A 16,873-nucleotide genomic window follows, 5' to 3' on the forward strand; every position below is an offset into this window, starting at 1 on the left:
ATTGGAACTCCACCCTCCACAAGTTCAGGCCCTTTGAGAAGGCCACTTTATTTGTCAATCGCCAGGACTACAGGATGAATGATGTCATTCCACTCCTTCATGTCCTGGAGTAGATGCTGATAAATGTAGCTGTCTAGGAGACAGGAAACATGTTGCCTATATCTCAAGGCCACCTGATTCCTGTTTTGGCCGAAGGAGGAGGAGGAGGACACTAATGCACAGGCTCTCCCCGATGTTAGACAGGGCCAAAATTGGAGTATTTTTTACACCTGCTGAGAGGGATGATAAACTCAAACTACTACTAAGACATCCTATGTACAGTAGTCAGTTGGTCGCTGCCTATGTGCGCTATTGCCCACCCCTTGCAAAGGTCTGACTGGGGATGCTCCGTTCTTTCGCTCCACTGTCATGGCTGCTGTAGGAGGGATGGGGCGGAGAAGCACCAGCTCTATCAGCGGTAACTTGAGTCCCCAGTCTCTGATAAGCATGTTTCTTCACCCGCCTATTGAAGAAACCACCCAGCAGCAGTAGCAGGACATGGAACAGAACCTGAACCTGCAGGTGGTGGCATACTTAGACTGCACCCTGTCAAAACCCAGATCCAAGATCCTCTGGACTACAGGGCAGCCAAACTTGAATTGTGGCTGCAACTTGCCCAGTTTGCCCTGGACAAGCTCTCATGCCTGGCCAGTAGTGTGGCATCAGGGAGGGTGTAAGTGTGGCAGGGGGCATGGTTACCCCAAAAAGAACTCGACTTTCAGCATGAAATATTGAGAGGTTAACCTTTATAAAGATGTATCAGATGTGGATCAACCAGAATTTCCAAACACCAGTGCCTGATGCATCAGACTAGATCATTCTGGCAGTAATGTTCTGACTGCAGTGTGCCACACAAGAACATTGTGAAAAATGGCTCGTTACTTCTGGCCACATGCTTCAGCCACCATTCTGATGCTGCCACCCGCCAACTGTCACATACCTAAAGCCTCTACTGCCATCTTCTCCTTCTGCCACCATCTTGTGCTGTTACTGCCACTGCTGTTGTCCCCCACCTCCCCACTCTGTGACTGGACGACTATGTTGACGCCTCATGCTGTTGTCACCCTCACCACTCTGTGACTGGGCCACTGTGTTGACTCCTCATGCTGTTGCAATGCTCACGACTCTGTGACTTGGTTACTGTGTTGACTCTTCATGTTGTTGCCACCCTCACTAGTCTGTTCTGGGGACACTGGTATCCCTGTTTGGCCTTGTCCTGTCTTTGGAGCATCTATAAGGCCTATATCACACAGTATTTTGCATAAATATTTGATCATGATTTGGAAGCCAAAAGTAGAAGACATGCAAATATTTCCTTCATGTGTCATCTCTGTTTTGGACCCACTCCTGTTTTTGTTTTACCAATACTGATCAATTACTGACCAAATACTGACTATGTGAAGACAGATACTCAAAAGACAGGATTCATTTTCTTTTGGGTTGTTCTTTTGATAGATCAGAAGAAGAGAAAAATAAACACTGACATCAACTTACTGCCCCCGTCATGGGGCAACAGAAAAAGTTCTCTAACAATCTGTGTAAAATGAGACCGCTCTTTCAGAATGAGTGGGTAACACAATACCTTATCTATCTACCAATGTGGACACCCCACAAACAGTGAAATGAGACCTCTCTTTCACAATTTAGTAGAATCAGGGGCTAAAAGATTAACTAGCAATCTATGTGGAAACAGCAGACTGTGTAAAATGAGACCGCTCTTTAACTCTATAGTAGAATCTTGTGCCACTGCATGGTTAAGTACATTATGCCTGTCACATACATTGACATGTAATGCCAGCAGTTACTGTATGGTGAGCCAAAATCAGGAGCCAATCCTACTCGCAGATAAGGTATCATGAATATATCAGTACCTGTCCTGTGTTTTGGACCCGTAAAAGACCAAATAAGTGAAATGTTAACTGAGCCTAATAGTGACGCATGTCGATGCGCACATCCATATACTGTATGTGCCTGCCTGTCACTACCAGAAAGGACTAGCTATAGAAAGGACTTCAATGCACAGTGATGTACACCGAGATATACTCTTCCTGCAGGCTTTGATATAGCTGATTTACCAAACTTTGTGGTGAATGTTTGTGGGAAGAGATGGTAAACAGCTGACAAAATTGTATCCAAACACCAGTTGTATAAGCAGAGCATTGCTGATTTTTGGCAGATTTGCCAATGTACTCCTGAAGAAGGTCTGTTGATTATTAATATTATTTGAGAGAAAAGTTAGCCAGTAATAAAATATACATACATACAATACAACGACTATATTATGTTAGCTAGTAATATTTACATTGACATGAGCTATGCATTCTTTCCTACTTCCCCTTAGAGAATTCCATAAGCAAAGTATTGAATTCCTTAATATATGAATATCAGCAAACCTTTATCTGGGGGTTCTGTAGTAAACTGTCCTTATTATGAGCCAAGGTCAAATTTTGCCCTGACATCAAAAGCTGAAATTGATGTATGGCTATAAAATTTCCCAGTAATGAAATTCCAGCACAATGACTCAAGGTAGTCAATGACCCATAAAATTCAAGAGGCTATAAATGCAGTATTTTTATATAGAATCCTGTTCAATATATGTGCATGTAAAGTTCAACATGCTGAGAAATAATAGTGTCTGGACTGTGTTGTGGAGCCCACATGAAAGTGAAAATATTTGGACTTCAGCGAGAAGCAAAAGACTCCACTCTCACAGTCTGTTATTAATAATCTATGAAAGTGCTGAGCAAGCAAGAAACAGAAATTCTGAATTCTGCTCTTAGTCCACACAATGCATATTATTGTAGCAAGACTGAGACCAGCAGTCGTTAGTAAAGTTTCTGAAGATGTAGAAATGTAAAAGTTCAAACTTACATGTGTTTTTCTAATATGCATTTTGCCTTTAGTTTAGTTATATGCAGTTGTGTATTTTTATAGCCAATAGGCATTACATTAGATAAGCTCAAGGGCTTACATGTACACATTGTACCATACAGGCACACTAAGTTGCTTTGGGGCTCTTGCTGTCAGGAATCATCCTGTTATGTCTGTTTAGTTCAGACTGTCTTTCCCTTAAGTTTTCCCTCAGTTAAAGGGATTCTGTCACCTCTCATAACACAAATTCAGATTTTAAACTAGTCATGCTCCACAGCTTACCTTGAATCGGCTGTGCTGTTCTATATTGTAATCCATCCAGTAGTTTTGCAGAAAAACGACTCCTCCCTGACAGCCGAGCGAAGTCTCGCGCAGACGCAGTACCCACTGAGCGCTGCGCCAGTGCGATTTTCTGGAGACTGAGGGAAGAGCATGCCCAGTGACGACGATGAAGCTCCTGCCCTCAATCTCCAGAAAATCGCACTGGCGCAGCCCTCAGTGGGTACTGCGTCTGCGCGAGACTTCGCTCGGCCGTCAGGGAGGGGGAGGAGAGGGATGAGACGCTGTGGGCGGTTAGGGATTCTGGAGGAAGGCGTTTTGGGCACTGCAAGAGGGGCGTTACTGGGCACACAAAGGGGAACATAACGCCCCTCTGGGCACCTTCAGGGTTAATTTGCATAATTATAAAAGTTGTTTTTCTGCAAAATTACTGGACGGATTACAATATAGAACAGCACAGCCGATTCAAGGTAAGCTGTGGAGCATGACTGGTTTAAAATCCGAATTTGGGTTATGAGAGGTGACAGACTCCCTTTAAGATGGTGAATTGTGTCTCAGCTGGGTGCCATGGCTAATAAGTGCACTGAGATGTAGACTTAAAAAAATAAATATGAAGCCTTTGAAGGACAGACTTCCCACAATATCCAAATTTATGGACAAGCGATTCAAGAGCTACGTGGTACCGTGCAGACATTATCTGACCGGATAGTCCACTTGGAGAATCGAGTTTCTGCACCACCCACTACAGTGCCTGCAATGACCCCTAAGTTGCCACCATTCAGATTTGGCAGAGACCGCAACAAATTCCAGGGATTCCTCAATCAATATAGGCTATACTGCTGTGAATTCAACTCAGTTTGCTACTGATAGATCTAAAGTCTTATGTATTATTATGCTGCTGACACATAAAGCCATTGCCTGGGCTAGTCCGTTGATTGAGACTCAAGACGCCCGGCTAAATCACTTAGAGGACTTTATCGATGCCATGAGTCAAATGTTTGACGACCCCAATCGAGGTCCTACAGCTAAAGCAGCATTACTAGCATTGCGCCAGGGCAGAAGCCCTGTCACAGAGTATGCAATGGAGTTCAAGAAGTGGGCTGTCGACATTGATTGGAACGACGCAGCGAAAATGTATTTTTTTTTGTAAAGGACTATGCAGTGCATTAAAAGATGAACTTGCCCGTGCAGAGGCTCCTCTAGGTTTGGATGCTTTTATTAACCATTGCATTCAAATTGATACCCGACTGTCTGAACAACGACAATAGAAATGGGATACCTTGAATTATGATATGAATCAGTCCCCCTCTTTTCCTGTCTCCATTTCCGAGGAACCCCAAGGAATGATTTACAGAGAATCAGAACGTGAGCCTATGCAAGTCGATTCCATACTAAGACACAAAAGCGTTGATCGAAGGGAACACAGGCTCCGGGAAAGTCAATGCTTTTACTGTGGAAAGTCTGACCACTTCCTTATCAAATGCCCTAGCCATCCGCGGAGGTTGGTAGCAGCTATTAAAGATCCTGACTTTTCAGATGGAGAATCAATTGCTTCGGAAACAGAATTATCTGAGAAAGCAATCATCCATTCCATTTCATCTGTGGCCCTCATATTAGGAAAGAGAATAAAGACTCCCATTGCTTCCTTCTCATTAAGTTCTTGATTAACTCTCAGTGGATATCCACCACTGCTATGGTGGACTTCGGGGCTACTGGCAATTTCATGGACCTTTCTTTTGCTCAAAGGCATGGGGTTAAATTTCAGAAAAAAACTCTCACCCGTGGTAATTGAGACCGTAGATGGATCTCCACTGAGCTCAGGGTCAGTGGATCAAGAGACGGAACCACTTGAAATCATTATAACACCCCATCACTGTGAAGTCCAATCGTTTCTATTGATCTATTCTCCACATTTCCCTGTTATGCTAGGCCTACTCTGGTTGCCAGCACAGAACCGTGTTATCAACTGGGAAACCAAAGAAATAAGCTTTCCAGTGGAGGATGTTCTTTCAACAGCTCAGTCTAAACAAGGTTCAGAAAATCCAGCTCAAGATAATAAGGTAATAGAGTTACCCTCTGTATATAAGGAATTTACGGACGTTTTCGATAAACAAAATGTGGACAAGCTCCCCCATACCGACCCTGCAATTGTCCTATAGAATTGCTTCCTTGTGCATCTATACCTTTTGGAAACATCTACCCTTTGGCAGGCCCTGAACTAAAAGCTCTCAAGGACTACATAGAATAAAATCGGGCTAAGGGGGCTCCTATGTTTTTTGTTAAGAAGAAGGCTGGTTCTCTAAGACCTTGGATTGATTACCGAGAACTTAACAAAATTACAATCAAAAGCCGTTATCCTCTACCATTGATCCCCAAGCTTTTGGAGAGAGTGTGACATGCAACATTTTTTACCAAATTAGACCTGCAAGGCACCTATAACCTGGTCCATATCAGATCTGGAGACGAATTGAAGACAGCTTTTAGGTCACGTTATGGACATTTTGAATATCTTGTTATGCCTTTTGGTCTTTGTAATGCTCCGGCCACTTTTCAACATCTTGTCAAGGATATCTTCAGAGATCTTCTGGACCAGTTCGTAGTCATCTATTTGGACGATATCTTGATCTTCTCTAACTTTATGGAAGAACATCACAGACATGTCAGACTCATTTTGGAACGTCTAAGAAAGAATCAACTTTACATTAGGATTGAAAAATGTGAATTTCACCAAACTGAGATCCAATTCCTTGGCTAAATAATTTCACCTCATGGTCTACACATGGACTCTAGCAAGATTAAAGCAATTGTAGACTGGCCTACTCCCAGGAGCATAAAAGATGTTCAACATTTCATAGGTTTTGCTAATTTTTATAGACGCTTCATTAGGAATTTCTCAGAAATAATTACTCCTATTACACAGTTGACTAAGAAAAAAAATGTTTTTGCCTGGTCTCCCAAAGCACAGGAATCCTTTTGTCTCCTAAAGTCCAAGCTCACTACAGCCCCTGTATTATTTCATCCCGACCCTGAACTCACCTTCATTGTGGACGTAGATGCTTCAGACTGTACTATGGGTGCTATTCTGTCTCAGAGAACAGGAGACAAGGGTTTATTGCATCTGTGTGCTTTTTTCTCCCAACGTTTATCCCCTGCTGAGAAAAAATATGATGTGGGGAATAAAGAACTGATAGCCATCATTGCAGCTTTTAAGGAATGGAGACATCATCTTCAAGGAATCTCACAGCAAATAACAGTTCTGACTGATCACCGTAATTTGGAATTAGTTAAACCTGCCAAATGTTTATCTTCTCCCCAAGCTCGTTGGAGTCTCTTCCTCAATCAATTCAACTTTGTAATCTCGTACAGGCCCGATTCCTGTAACGGCACGGCAGATGCTCTATCTAGAATCTTTTCCAATGATTCCACTTCTACGATTCCGCTCAAGACTATTGTTCCCGAGTCAAATTTTGTGGGAGTAATCCATAATAAGGACTTGCTTGAAGAGATAAAAAAGGCTTATGACACCGACTCCTTGCTGTCTCGACCACCTGATGATGTACATTTAATGCTTAAGAACAAGGTGTGGACCCATGGGCAGCAGCTATATACACCCGAAGCAATAAGACTGAAAATTCAAAAGTTAGTCCATGATTCTAAGATTGCGGGTCACAAAGGAGTGCAGAAGAAACAGGAATTTTTATCCCGTTTCTTTTGGTGGCTCAATTATGAACAGTATGTAAGGAAATATGTCATGTCATGTGACGTTTGTGCTAGATGCAAGACTCCACGTTCTTCACCCATGGGTTTATTACAGCCTTTGTAGGTCCCCTCTCATCCCTGGGGTTCTATTTCCATGGACTTTATCATAGATCTACCTATCTCTAAGGAAAAAAAATACAATTCTGGTAGTAGTTGACCGGCTCACCAAGGCTGCACATTTCATTCCTTGTACCGGCCTACCTTCTGCCAAAGATACCGCTGACCTTGTAGTTCAGAATGTGTTTCGTTTTCATGGAGTTCCTGATGAAGTTATCTCGAATCGTGGGGTGCAGTTTACATCAAACACTTTGGTGTAGTTTTTGCACAGCACTTGAGATTGATATTAATCTATCAACCGCTTTTCACCCGCAATCTAATGTACAAAGCAAACTCCTTTCTTTGCAAATTTGGGGCATCATCCAGATATTCTTCTCAAATTCCCTGCTGGTTCACCTATTCCAGCAGTCACGGAAAGGATCTCTGCATTACAGCAAATTTTAGAGCTACTAAAAGGAACATTAGAGAGAAAATTACAAGAAGGCGGCAGATAAATTTTGTAGACCAGCACCAATTTTTTAAATAGAGGATAAAGCTTTGCAATAGAAATTTGAAACTTAAGATTCCTTCAACAAAACTAGGACAGGAGTTTGTTGGGCTTTATAAGATTATCGGGATAATTAGTCCAATAGCTGTTCGGCTCAAGCTCTCACGATCTATGAAGATTCATACTATTTTTCATGTGTCTCTACTAAAGCCTGCCGTGTCTAACCCTTTTCCAGAACGTGTCCCTCCTCCTCCCGTTGTGGTGGAGATAGATGGGCAAGAACAGTTTGTTGTAGAGAAAATCTTAGACTCAAGAATTTTCAGGAACCATCTACAATACCTCATTAAGTGGCAGGGTTTTATGCCTGAAGAAAATTCTTTAGAATCGGTGAATAATATTAATGCTCTCCGACTGATCAAACAGTTTCATCAAAGACATCCTGAGAGACCAAGCCAGGTCTCGTCCAGAGGCCCGCTGTTGAGGTCGGAGTAATGTCAGGAATCATCCTGTTATGTCTGTTTAGTTCAGACTGTCTTGCCCTTAAAGGGTTTCTACCACCAGAAATACTGTTATGTAGCTGACTGATATAGCGATGCGCTAATGTCAGCACTACATAACAGTATGTTTCTAACATTAGTCCCTGCAGCCGTTTTTGTCAAAAAAGCACTTTTATTATATGCTAATGAGCCTCTAGGTGCTATGTGGGCATAAAATCAGCACCTAGAGGCTCCGTCCACTCACGCTTTATCCCGCCCAGGTCCAGTGTTCTGCCCGCCCAGCTCCACTTGATTGATGTCACTGTTCCCTGCATCGTTGGCGAAATCCCGCGCCTGCGCCGTTCACTTCTGTCTTCGGCGCAGGCGCAGTGAGTGAATGATGCGATCCTGGTGCCGGATTCCTCACTGTGCCTGCGCCGACTACGTCACAGTGAGGAAGCCGGCACTGCGCCTGCGCCGAAGACAGAAGTGAACGGCGCAGGCGCGGGATTTCGCCTATGTAGGAACCATAGGAATCATATACCCCCTTCCCCTTTCCCCCCCCTCCCTTCCCCCCCCCCTTTTCTACCTCATACCCCCCTCCCTCTTTTTCCCACCCTTTACCGTTATCTTTCCCCCCCCTTCCCCCGTTCCTCCATTTTAGTGAGATATAAGACAGTCTAGATAGCTATGCAGATCAAGAATTACTTATAATAAAAAACTAAAAAAATAAACATTTACTTATACTCAATGATCCTCTTTAATGAGTTGTTAAGCTCAGGTTCCTTTATTGATACATCAGGTTTGCTAGACATGCCTACTGTACATAGGCCTATCTGCCTGTGTCTAAATTGCTTTCTCTTGTTGTGACATAAGGAAGCCCTACCTGCTCGTGTGCGCGGATTAGCCGCGTTCTCGGACCAATTCTCTCCCCCCAGAATACCTCCTTTTACGAGGAGACTTTGTTATCAGTATGGTTAACTTACTATTACCAGTCATAAGTGTTACATGTCTAGAGATGTCATTGGAATTACTTACTAATGTTATTCTCTTTGTTTTTTTGGATTGCATTTTCCAACTTCCCCTCCCCCCCCCATCCCATTCTATTCCCTGCAGCAGACGTTTCGACATTCTTTCCTCCTAGGCCGTAATGGCTGTTCACTGGACCAACAAGAAGAGATGAAATGGCTACTATAAAGATATGTTCCTTCAATGTCAGAGGGTTAAACTCACCTGCCAAAACAAGTCAGATAATTCAGCTTATGCGTAAACAAAAGGTGAGCGTCCTGATGCTACAAGAAACACATTTTAAGAAGGACCACGTGCCGCGGTTGAGCCATCTTACTTATAACAGGTGGTACCACAGTACATGGCCCTCCTCGGCCTCAAAAGGGGCTTCAATTGCCCTACACAAAAATTTCCCTTTAAATGTGAGCTCCACATTAGCAGATCCAGAGGGTAGATTCCTTTTTATTAGGCCTCATGCACACAACCGTATTTTTTTGCGGTCCGCAAAACGGGGTTCCGTTTTTCCGTGATCCGTGACCGTTTTTTCGTCCGTGGGTCTTCCTTGATTTTTGGAGGATCCACGGACATGAAAAAAAAGTTGTTTTGGTGTCCGCCTGGCCGTGCGGAGCCAAACGGATCCGTCCTGAATTACAATGCAAGTCAATGGGGACGGATCCGTTTGACGTTGACACAATATGGTGCAATTTCAAACGGATCCGTCCCCCATTGACTTTCAATGTAAAGTCAGGAGTTAATATACCATCGGATCGGAGTTTTCTCCAATCCGATGGTATATTTTAACTTGAAGCGTCCCCATCACCATGAGAACGCCTCTATGTTAGAATATACTGTCGGATTTGAGTTACATCGTGAAACTCAAATCCGACAGTATATTCTAACACATTCAGCATATTCTAACACACTTCAGGTTAGAATATACTAAAAGAACTGTGTACATGACTGCCCCCTGCGGCCTGGCAGGTGCTGCCAGGCAGCAGGGGGCAGCCCCCCCCTGTAGTTAACACATTGGTGGCCAGTGTGGCCGGCCCCCCCTCCCTCCCCTGTAGTTAACTCATTGGTGGCCAGTGCGGCCGCCCCCCCCTCCCCTGTAGTTAACTCATTGGTGGCCAGTGGGCCCCCCCCCCCTCCCCTGTAGTTAACTCATTGGTGGCCAGTGGGCCCCCCCCTCCCTCCCCTGTAGTTAACTCGTTGGTGGCCAGTGGGCCTTCTCCCCTCCCTCCCCCTCCTAATTAAAATCTCCCCCCTATCATTGGTGGCAGCGGAGTGTACCGATCGGAGTCCCAGTTTAATCGCTGGGGCTCCGATCGGTAACCATGGCAACCAGGACGCTACTGCAGTCCCGGTTGCCATGGTTACTTAGCAATTTGTAGAACCATTATACTTACCTGCGAGCTGCGATCTCTGCGTCCGGCTGGGAGCTCCTCCTACTGGTAAGTGACAGGTCCGGCCGGGAGCTCCTCCTACTGGTAAGTGACAGGTCATGTCACTTACCAGTAGGAGGAGCTCCCGGCCGGACCTGTCACTTACCAGTAGGAGGAGCTCCTGGCCGGACACAGAGATCGTAGCTCGCAGGTAAGTATAATGGTTCTACAAATTGCTAAGCAACCATGGCAACCGGGACTGCAGTAGCGTCCTGGTTGCCATGGTTACCGATCGGAGCCCCAGCGATTAAACTGGGACTCCGATCGGTACACTCCTCTGCCACCAATGATAGGGGGGAGATTTTAATTAGGAGGGGGAGGGAGGGGAGAAGGCCCACTGGCCACCAACGAGTTAACTACAGGGGAGGGAGGGGGGCCCACTGGCCACCAACGAGTTAACTACAGGGGAGGGGGGGGCGGCCTCACTGGCCACCAATGAGTTAACTACAGGGGAGGGAGGGGGGGGGGCGGCCACACTGGCCACCAATGTGTTAACTACAGGGGGGGGGCTGCCCCCTGCTGCCTGACAGCACCTTCCAGGCAGCAGGGGGCAGTCATGTACACAGTTCTGTTAGTATATTCTAACCTGAAGCGTCCCCATCACCATGGGAACGCCTCTGTGTTAGAATATACTGTCGGTTCTGAGTTTTCACGAAGTGAAAACTCAGCTATGAAAAAGCTTTTATGCAGACGGATCTTCGGATCCGTCTGTATAAAAACTAACCTACGGCCACGGATCACGGACACGGATGCCAATCTTGTGTGCATCCGTGTTCTTTCACGGACCCATTGACTTGAATGGGTCCGTGAACCATTGGCTGTGAAAAAAATAGGACAGGTCATATTTTTTTCACGGCCAGGAAACACGGATCACGGATGCGGCTGCAAAACGGTGCATTTTCCGATTTTTCCACGGACCCATTGAAAGTCAATGGGTCCGCGAAAAAAAAAACGGAAAACGGCACAACGGCCACGGGTGCACACAACGGTCGTGTGCATGAGGCCTTAAAGGAACGATAGGGAACTGTACCTATACATTTGGCAATCTGTACGCACCAAATACTGCGCAAACTAAGTGGATATGTACTACTTTAGACCTTCTAAGAGATTTTACTGAAGGTACTTTGATTCTAGGCGGAGACCTAAATATCACATTACACCCACTACTAGACTCTTCGTCGGGCATCTCGTCTACCTCACAAATAGCCTTGAAACGGGTTCATTCAGCTATCAATTCTCTGGGACTGATAGATGTCTGGAGGACACTAAATCCTACTGTTAAGGATTACTCTCACTACTCAGTAGCCCACAGGTCATATCAGAGACTTGACTATTTGTTTGTACCTACTCATAAACTGACCTCATGTACTAATGCCTCTATTGGTACGTTGTTGCTATCAGACCATGCTCCGGTATTTGTAGAGATGGGTTTTGGGTCAGTGCCTAAGCCTATGTCGAACTGGAGGCTCAATGAAACCTTGCTAGACTCACCGGAACATGTTCAGAAAGCTGCAGAAAAGCTAGAAGAATATTTTCAGCTTAATGCAACCCCAGATGTAGCACAAGGCTCATAAAGCTGTGATAAGAGGTCATTTTATAAGTTTAGGTTCCTTTCTTAAAAAAAAAAGGGAAGAGCAGGTGTCATCCCTAACGAAAAAAATACAAGCTTTAGAAACCTCCCACAAAAAAAAACCCGATCTGAGGATGTTCTGATACAATTGAATCAAACATGCTCCTCCCTCAAAAATATCCTGAACCAAAGAACAGCTAAGCTTTTTCTTTCTGCGCACTTTAAATATTAAGGCGCATGGAGATAAAAAAAAAAAAAAAAAGTCTCAGTCTTTGGATAATATGGCCTCATCTAAATGGGCTTTTTGACCAAGCTGGCAGACCATGAATATAAGTAAGTGACCCCCTTGTGGGTTGGAATATTAGTAACCTTACATGAGGGCTTATTTTGATATGTCTCTTACTTTCATTTACAGGTGGGATATATCATATGGTCCGTTTGGTCCCACATTTACATCAACGTCTGCGTATCCGATCCTATGTTCTCCATATGTATCATGAGTATATCTTTTGAATATCTATTTATGTAACGGTTTACCCATGACTGTTTTCTGACCCCCTGATGAACCTAACAATAGGGGAAACGCGTCGGGGTATTGATGAGTAATAGCCTGGGAACATCGTGTCATCAAATTTTCCTTCTAGGCTTCTCATTATGGTGCTGTAGGATTTATCTTTCCCTCTGCACTTTTATATTATATTATTTGTCTCAGTTTTTCATCTATGTGGGCTGTGTATTACACAGGCATCGTTTGGCTGTGACACAGTTAATGTCCGTTATCTATGCGGGACAGCCAGATATCACTTATTGAGAGGAGGGTATACATAGGGCAGTCAGTCCAGGAACGAGGACAGGGAGTCTCCACCATCAGGGGACGTCCCTGGGCTGAGTAGTGATTCAGGGTGAGTATAGGGACAGACTAGTTATCTACATACTCCCCTGTATACTGCCCTTTGAACACCATACCTCTATAACCAGACCACTGGTTGGTTATCCCGTGTAAAGTGTTTATATCTGTATATCGTTTGTTTCACAAATTGTTTCACTGGTGAATCACAAAGGTGGTTTTATTTTATTTGATTAAATCAGTAAAAGTTACGTTTTAAAGGGTCAACTCTGCTGGAACCTTCTGTACTTTATGACCCCTTCATAAATTATATATTAATTCAGCTGGATATTTACGCATGGAGATAAAGCTTCGAAATTCTTACTCGCACAGATTAAAAAGAGGAAGGCTAAATCATACATACAAAATATACGTACAACATCATCCTCGCTAGCTAGAAACACGGAAGAGATAGCGGTACGGTTCAAAGAATTCTATGAGTCACTATATAATATCCATTCAAACAATACACCACAAGATAGAGAAAAGAGATCAAAAAGGATTGATCAATGGTTAGAATCTCTGAACCTTCCCACACTTGGAGACCAACAGGCCGCTTCTCTACTGAAACCATTTACATTACAGGAATTAATAGAAGTGGTTAAATCAATCCCTATGCATAAAAGTCCGGGCCCTGATGGCCTACCAATGGTTTATTACCCTAAGTTACAAACAGTTCTACTTCCCCATTTCTTAACATTATGTAATGACACGTTTAAAGGGAAATCTCTGCCAGAACAGATGTTGATGGCTCATATTACTATAATCCCTAAGGAAGGGAAAGATCAAACGAGCTGTGCCAGTTATAGGCCCATCTCTCTCTTAAACAATGATTTAAAAATGTTTGCTAAACTCTTAGCGCTTAGGCTAAAACCCACTATTGCCAAACCTTATAAGCAGTGAGCAAGTTGGGTTTGTGGCGGGAAGAGAGGGTAGAATGAACACCACTCGTCTTATAAACATCATTCAATACGTACGTAGCAGTTCTGGGGACAGACGCCGAAAAAGCGTTTGATCGCATTGATTGGCTGTTTATGCAAAAGGCCTTGACGAGATTCAGAATTCCAAGCCCTCTGCTAAAGTGGTGGTCAATGGCACACTCTCTCCCCCTCTACAGATTTCCAATGGGACACGTCAGGGCTGTCCTTTGTCACCCTTGCTATTTGTCCTGACAGTTGAGTGTCTATTTCAGGCTATAAGACAAGATGACAGAATACGGGGTATTGAGCTGCAGGGGGTTCACCACCAATTAGCAGCGTTTGCTGATGACCTATTGGTATTAATTACAAACCCAGATGTAGCCTTTATGGCTATACAATCATTATTTGATCTTTTTGGGGATCTATCTAACTTCTTGATTAACCCCACAAAGTCTCAAGTTTTAAATGTGACATTAGACACCCAGTGGCAGAAAAGACTGGCACCCCGACAATTTATACAAACTCTACCCGAGAAGGCTAAAACATTTACTACACCAGTGGTGGACTTATTAGATTTGTGGGGCACACTGAGCAATGAGTGCGATAAGGGAGACAATATTTCCTCTTTGTAATTTTTACATAGATCATATATAAGGGACTATTTAAAACCAATTACACTAATAAATAAAACAGACCCAACAAGGTTTGAAAAGATAGCTCTCCAGAAACAGGAACCTGTTAAAAAGATCTCTACACTGTACTCTATGATACTTACACATACAAGACCAGAAATTAACCCATATTTAGAGAAATGGGAATCGGATCTAAGTTTAGAAAGAGATCAAAACTCCCTGCACAGGTGTCTTTCACTGACCCCGAAGATCTCGACTTGCGTGAGATTGCAAGAAAACTACTTTAAAATACTTACCAGATGGTATTACACACCAGATGTTTTACATAAGATGTACCCCGAGGTCAGTGAAAGATGCTGGAGATGCAAAAGGGAAACAGGCACCTTTTTTCACATTTAGTGGAAATGTGAGATAATCAAAAAATTATGGGAACAGATCTGCTCAGCTGTCACGAAGGTCTGTAAGATTCAAGTACAACCCTCTCCACAGATTTGTCTACTAAATTTATTAGACCAGATAAGATGCTCAGCTACCACCAAGCGTCTCATCTCGCAATTACTTGCAGCTGCTCGGGTGTTAGTTGCAGTTAAATGGCGGCATAATTTACCTCCTTCAATGGGAACTTGGGAACTCAGGTGTGATGATATATATAGGATGGAACAAATAGCGGGCTGGGAGAATAGATCCACCCCCGTGTTCCAAAAAGTATGGGGCACTTGGGTAACTTATAGAGGCTTTCAACCCACGTGAGGGAATTTCTCCATCTTCTTCTCTTTGGCCTAGGACAGTGGTGGGCAACCTTTTTAGTCAACTGAGCCAAATATCAACAAAACCGCAATTGAAATTTCTTTTAAGAGCCAAATTTTTTCCCTACCCGGGAACTTTCACTACCCTCAACACTTCCTGTTGTGACGCAGCACGTTCCGACGTTTGGAAGGAGGAGGTTCCTAATAGTGGGGGGAAATATGGGTGATATGAGATGTACACGCCCTCTCCAGCTTTGCTAGGTGAAATGGGGCCCTGGGGCGAAAAACAATAAGGCCCCCCCCAATGCGCATTTCTCCAGTTCAAACAGAACCAGGGCGGCTTCGGCCCTATGGCACATTTCTCCAGCAGTGCCAGCACATGCACAGACATCTCTCTCATGACTCCCCCCTCCCCCATGCACATTTCTCCAGTCCAGTCCACACAGAACCAGGGTGGCCGCGGCCCCATGGCACATTTCTCCAGCAATGCCAGTGCCAGCACATGCACAGACATCTTTCTCATGAATCTGAGATGTCTGTGCATGTGCTGGCACTGCTGGAGAAATGTGCCATGGGGCCGCCCTGGTTCTGTTTGGACTGGAGAAATGTGCATGGGTCTGTGGGGTGGGTGGGGTGGGTGGGGGGGGGGGCGGGCGAATGACTGGAGAGTCATGAGAGAGATGTGACAGAACCAGGGCGGCCCCATGGCACATTTCTCCAGCAGTGCCAGCACATGCACAGACATCTCTCTCATGAATCTGAGATGTCTGTGCATGTGCTGGCACTGCTGGAGAAATGTGCCATGGGACCGCCCTGGTTCTGTTTGGACTGGAGAAATGTGCATGGGTGCGGGGGGGGGGGGGGCAGGCGAATGACTGGAGAGTCATGAGAGAGATGTGACAGAACCAGGGCGGCCCCATGGCACATTTCTCCAGCAGTGCCAGCACATGCACAGACATCTCTCTCATGAATCTGAGATGTCTGTGCATGTGCTGGCACTGCTGGAGAAATGTGCCATGGGGCCGCCCTGGTTCTGTTTGGACTGGAGAAATGTGCATGGGTGGGGGGGGCAGGCGAATGACTGGAGAGTCATGAGAGAGATGTGACAGAACCAGGGCGGCCCCATGGCACATTTCTCCAGCAGTGCCAGCACATGCACAGACATCTCTCTCATGACTCCCCCCTCCCCCATGCACATTTCTCCAGTCCAGTCCACACAGAACCAGGGTGGCCGCGGCCCCATGGCACATTTCTCCAGCAATGCCAGTGCCAGCACATGCACAGACATCTCTCTCATGAATCTGAGATGTCTGTGCATGTGCTGGAACTGCTGGAGAAATGTGCCATGGGGCCGCCCTGGGACTGTTTGGACTGGAGAAATGTGCATGGGGGGCGGGCGAATGACTCATGAGAGAGATGTCTGTTGTTATAATTAATCAACCTACCTACCTGGCTGCCTCCTGTCACAGTCTCAGAAGATTCTCCTTTGTGTGGGCGGCGGGCCGTGGGCCTTCCCTGGCAGAGTCTGGGCTGTGGCTTGCTGCCGCTGCTCGCTCCTTCTTCTTCTCTGCTCTGGGGGCAGAGCTGTGGCAACGGCAGAAGACGTGGCTGCCTGTGCGGCAGCGGCGGCACGCTCACTCACAGCCACCGCTCGAGTCTCTTAAAGAGGCAGGCAGAGCGGGCCTCAGAGCGGCCGCCGGC

The sequence above is a fragment of the Bufo bufo genome, chromosome 4, assembly GCF_905171765.1.
Source record: "Bufo bufo chromosome 4, aBufBuf1.1, whole genome shotgun sequence".
Classification (NCBI taxonomy): Eukaryota; Metazoa; Chordata; class Amphibia; order Anura; family Bufonidae; genus Bufo; species Bufo bufo.